This window comes from Tachypleus tridentatus, chromosome 6, assembly GCF_004210375.1.
Source record: "Tachypleus tridentatus isolate NWPU-2018 chromosome 6, ASM421037v1, whole genome shotgun sequence".
NCBI classification, from domain to species: Eukaryota; Metazoa; Arthropoda; class Merostomata; order Xiphosura; family Limulidae; genus Tachypleus; species Tachypleus tridentatus.
In genome coordinates this window covers 43,521,806-43,527,805 of record NC_134830.1, presented here as the reverse complement: position 1 = coordinate 43,527,805, position 6,000 = coordinate 43,521,806, and the positions used below count along the sequence as shown (strand labels likewise).

The 6,000-nt window shown below is 34.9% G+C and overlaps 1 protein-coding gene across 1 annotated transcript in view; it reads right to left on the bottom strand.

Annotated features, from left to right (window-relative positions):
- Positions 1–256: 256 nt before the first annotated feature.
- LOC143252351 (uncharacterized) overlaps positions 257–6,000 on the bottom strand; it is a 47,920-nt gene continuing 42,176 nt past the window's right edge. Inside the window, exon 3 of the transcript XR_013028950.1 lies at positions 257–864. The gene's annotated coding sequence lies outside the window, so the exon portion shown is untranslated. The remainder of the gene's footprint in view (positions 865–6,000) is intronic.

Sequence of the window (6,000 nt, the reverse complement as noted above, 5' to 3'; positions counted from 1 at the left end):
TTTATACATAGATTCTGGAACAACTTTTCAATGTCTTCGTATCTACTATATTAAAAGACAGCGAGAGAGAGAGTCAAGTATTGTCGTTGTTTGGTACATTAAGCTTATTCTTAGCACAGTGCTAACGTTCCTACTTCTACATTCCTCAATCCCTTTGAAGGCCCCAAACAGCCCAGTTTAGCTGCCATCGAAAAGCGAGTCTGCTGTGTTATTAACCCCTCTCCCCTTCCCCTGTACTCGTGTTACACAGTACTGCTGTCATTAGCGGATCTGGTTGCACACAGTAATCATCAAGCAGACGGGCAGCGGCTCGTGTTTCACATCATCGTCCTCTGTTGTGGAGAGCTGTTAGACGTCATCAAGTTGGTCCAACTCCCGCTCTTTTTTAGCCTTGATCTACTGGTGTGATGGCTCTAACCGCCAAATGCTCTATTATCTCCAAGACTTCAGATGTCACGTGACCTGACTACCGCTGCAACACAACCAAACGGTTCTTTTCAAAGCTCTCTTTCGGCAACAGGTCGAACAGAATGGTCAAATGTTGCTTTTTTGTTTCTTAAATTCGTAATGCTTTTTTAAAAATACTGAATACTGAGTTTTCAGTTTAATAAATACTGAGAAGTATAACTTGTATTGCTTGTTTAATTTAAACGATTTTAAAATGAGAATTACAATTGTTAATAGTTTAAGCAAACCAGGATATATGAATCTTTCATATATTTATTGGACACGTAAAATGTAAAATATGAGAACTGTTAACAAAATCTCCCCGCTAGTACAGGGGTAAGTCTACAGGTTTACAACGCTATAATCAGGGTTTCGATTCCCTGCGGTGGGCTCAGCAGAAAGCCGGCTGTGGCTTTGCTATAAGAGAAAACAAACACACACACTGTTAGGAAAACTTGAGTTTTAAACCGATGAAAAAATTTGCAGTATAAAATTTATTACAAATTGTTTTCTACAAAATTTCGTACACTCATTTATCTAATTTTTATGTCACATTAAGACACAATATGGTGAAGTGTTTTAATTGTTAAACCAAATTTAGACATTTAGTGTTCTAATGTATATGTAGAACTAGTTCGTTATGTTAAGGTATAAGTGTTGAGATTGAGTTTGTAATATTAAAAAGACTTTGAAACTTCACTCACACCTTCACAATTCATATTTTTATGTTCAGTCATGCTCTGCCTAACAAACTTTAATCTCGTCAATGGCTCTGCAGTGTAGTTTTGGCAGTAAAAGGTTTTATTGTAAGACTGCCGTCATTTACAAAGCACGCCACTCTTCCCTGAATACTTTCCATATACTATTCAGAGTACGAGAATGACGGTTTTCTAGCTTCCGTTTTAACATTATTATTACACAAGAATCTGTAGGCTCTACGTTCCGCGACTCTACAAGTATTTCTTTACAAGGAATAGCACGAAATTTCTTAAAGCTGCATGATGTATGAGAGTTTTGAACGTGTCGTAGAAGTAATTTGTGTAGACTTGACTTGTATCGTTTTAACAAAACAAGATATTTCTTGATTATATTGTTAGTGCCACCTTTTTATTCATGGTTTCTCATCCGATAACACTTCGTTTACCATGGCTGGGGTACAACACTGGACCTAAAACCCCAAATTCAACCACACTTCATTGTTTTCCAAAGTCATTAGGTACAATGGATGCCAACATTTTAGCAAATATAAATTCTCGATCTAACCACGTTTTCATGATTTAGCCATAGTGATATTCGTAAAGAATATTGATACATTTCTTGAAAGCGATCAGTTTTTGAAGTCTCACATTACCTACAAGACTCCAACGTATAAATTTCATTGTCATTTGTTGTTGTTTTTTATTTCGCGCAAAGCTACACGAGGGCTATCAGCGCTAGCCGTCCCTAATTTAGCAGTGTAAGACTAGGGGAAAGGCAGCTGGTCATCACCACCCACTCTTGGGCTACTCTTTCACCAACGAATAGTGGGATTGACCGTGACGTTATAACGCCTCCACGGCTGAAAGGGCGAGCATCTTCGGTGTGACGGGGATTCGAACCCGCGACCCTCGAATTACGAGTCGAGTGCCTTAACCACCTAGCCATGCCGGGTCATGTAATTATGATACATTTTGTTCCACTGCGATCTCATATCGATTGAGGTTGCCAATTACTTACTGATTTGCTCATTCAATATTGTTTTCAAATAATGTATTTATCTATCTGTAAACTTTAACATTTTAAATTTGTTAATCATAAATAAAACATTTCTAAGATACAGAACATCACACATATGTCAACAAACTTATTGATGTTTTCAAGTGTAATAAGTAAAATTGACTTTTTTAAGACGTAAAAAAAGCAAGTTAACATTTTACTTAATTTCTTAGAATTATTTTTAAGTTCTTATTTTTGGCCATATCTATTCAGCTAACGTCAGTTACTTTGAAAAACTTTAAACATATTAAATGGAATTTTGACGTGTTTTAAAAATTGTACAGTTTTATTGTCGTATCATTAAGAAAATACAAGTTATTCATACCAGGAAAGAAAAGGGTATTTTATTCGTATTTAATTATCTGTTATCGCATGACAAAAAAATCACTACACTGCAGGCGTAATACATGTAACATTCAAATATCAATATGTATTGTACATTATTTCATAAAATATGTATCATAAATAACTCTAGAAAAAAATAAAACTACTCAAAGACTGTCATCTGTCATCAAATGACAGCAAAACTACGTTTAGTTAGATTTTTCTACATCAGTTATTAATATTGGATAATATTACACCACGACTTTGGATTTCCAGGTAAATCTACTGGTTTTGTTTTGTTTGTTTTGTTTTTATGAATTTCGCGCAAAGCTACACGGAAGCTATCTGCCCTAGCCGTCCCTAATTTAGCAGTGTAAGAGTAGAGGGTAGGCAACTAGTCATCACCACCCACCGCCACCTCTTGGACTACTCTTTTACCAACGAATAGTGGAATTGACCGTCACATTATAATAACCTCACGGCTAAAATGGCGAGCATATTTGGTGCGACGGGGATTCGATAAGCGACCCTCAGATTACGAGTCAAACGCCGTAGCCCACCTGGCCATGCCCAGCAGAGCCACTGGTGTTAAATCTTCATTTATTTTATAAAGTACTTGTTAAAAAGGGATATTTGTATAACGTTAGTTCTTAGATATAGATGTTATTATGAATACCAGATTTTTTTCCATAATCAGCTCCTCCTTTTATTAGTTTTAAAATTGTTTATGTGATTAGTTTTTTGTTTTCATACGTAACATGCACGAAGCACGTGAGAGAAGTTAGCATGTTTCAAAAGTAACGTAAATACGTTTAAACAACAAGAATACACAGTTATTGTGTTATTATTAATTATTACGTTTTACGTGATAACAAATGGTTTGAGCCTGTATTGCCTGCTTTCAAACGACGTGTTTTATGCTTTGGGAGTTTGTCTCTATATATACATATATATATATTTGTTTTTTGTGTGTCTGTAGTTTCTGATTAATTATATAAATAGGAAGTTCTATATACTTTATTACTACAAACCTCCATTATTAAAACTTATAGAGACGGAGACATTAAACCAGAAAACACGCCTGGGAATTTTGGTTTCGAGAGTAACAAGTAGATATATACTCTTCAAACAGGAAAATGATGGCACAGTGTAATTGGGTTGAGCAATAATTGGTTCATTATACGCTTTTCTCTGTGGTCCTGTAAGCATTATTGAGCGTTCAGAGTATAGACTTACGTGACATAAACTTCAAACGCACTTTGGTGTGTTTGGATAAAAGTTGCTCTTAAATGTGAAAAAACAACAAAATTTATGGTACAGTTTGAAAATTACCGACTTATAACGAGAGGTTGTTTGTGCGTAAGGTTTCCCTTTATTTATTAAGTTCGTTTTAATATAAGATTGACTATAGTCTAAACTTATGTATATGTTGAATGAGAGAGTATGCAATACTATTTGGTCTTTAATACACCTAAACTTTGTGAGATTTTTATTTGCTTAAATTTTCGGATCATAGTTACCAAGTATATATATGAATTAGTGGCTTTATCTTATCATTTAGCATGGTTTCTTCATTAGCAGATGAAAGCTCAACTGTTAACATCTGAATTAAGTTCACTGTAGAATCATTGTTGTTGTTTTTTAGAGTTATGATGTATACTGTAAGTACAACTACTGACGGTGAGTGATAGTTTGTTTGTTTGTTTGTTTTTATGAATTTCGCGCAAAGCTACTCGAAGGCTATCTGCGCTAGCCGATCCTAATTTAGTAGTGTAAGACTAGAGGGAAGGCAGCTAGTCATCACCACCCACCTCCAACTTTTAGGCTACTCTTTTACCAACGAATAGTGAAATGGACCGTCACTGTATAACGCCCCCACGGCTGAAAGAGCGAGCATGTTTGGTGCGACCCTCGGATTACGAGTCGAACGCTTTAACACGCTTGGCCATGCCGGGCCATGAGTGATAGTGTTTTTCAGTCTACCATCTAATGTAGGCCTAAGACCAATAAGTTAAGTATTCAAGTTTTAACACCTACAAACAATGCTAGAAACTGGGTTTCAATATCCGTGGTGGGCAGAGCAGTGATAGCCCATTGTGTAGCTTTGTGCTTAACTACAAACAAAAATACAGTTGCTTAATTCATAATTTAAAGAAGAATGGATTACCTATTAATACCTTCAGCGTCTTATCGTGTATATCTTAGATATTACTTTATTTGAAATCTACAAACACCAGAATTTGTGGTGATCATACGCCAAAACACCCATAGAATTTACCACGTTGTAGTCTTGGATTACAGTAGCTTCTCTCCTCTCTACGTGCAATATTTACTTCTTCTCGTCTGTGTATCAGATAAAGTTGTTTGTGTGAGTTGTTTTTTCAGTTAAAAGCATCAGTACAAGCCGTTGTTTTATACGCACTTTTCTATTTTATGTTATACGTATATTAAATGAACATTCCTATATGACATGATTTTTACACGTGATATATATTTTGGTTTCTAATTTTCTACATTATCAGACCATTATTTCAACATTACGGAGGTTGGTATTAACCTCAAAAATAGTTACGAAACTGTTAAAGGTAGAAACAGTTAATAAATACAACTATTTAACTATTTCATCACAAAATAATTAATTGCTTCGGTTTTTATTTTTACAATAGTTGAACGGAAAAACAAAGGCCTGAATTAATGTTTGCTAGTTCAATTGAAGATTTTCCTTTTTGCTTTTCGTCTGATTACTGGTTTAATGTTTATTTTTTTAATTTAATAAAGTGCAAATCTCACGAAAATCTGATAAATCAACATAAACTCGAATTTGATTTATTGCACTGATCAGTCCTTATTAAGTGAAGGGAAATTTCAGTTCTAACATTTGTTGTCTCTACTTTGTTCATACAACAGTTTAGTGAGCGAAGCACAATTTCCACATTATTACTTGTTGCGCTTCTTGATGCACCTATCCGTAAACAAAGTGAACTTCTAGCTTCAATACTTCACGTGGTTGTTGTGTTTGTCGTGAAGTGGAATTGGACCCTTAATACTCGAAATATTTGCCTGCGCTACACTTGGAAGTAAAACAAAATTTCAAGTCAACACAAGCTATGTTTACTGGTATACCCACTTTGAATATCAGTTTTAAGTTTCAATGCGTCACCACGTGGCTTACCAGTACATCTGAAGGCTTAAACAGTTGAAACTCGAGTTTCGATACCCGCTCTTAGCAGAGCACAATAATCTATTGTGTGTTTTAACGTTAAACAGTAGAAGAAATAAAAAATATCGTTTCTATTCTCACATAAGATAACGCATACACTTTTATGAGCGATGACGAATGTTTTCGTTTTCTTTTGTATTTATTACCTTACTGTTTTATATAGAATTTATGAAAAAAGTTAAATAAATATTACTTTGTGAAGAACATCTGAACTGGAATTGCGAAACATCATAAATTACAACACTTTCGTGAGC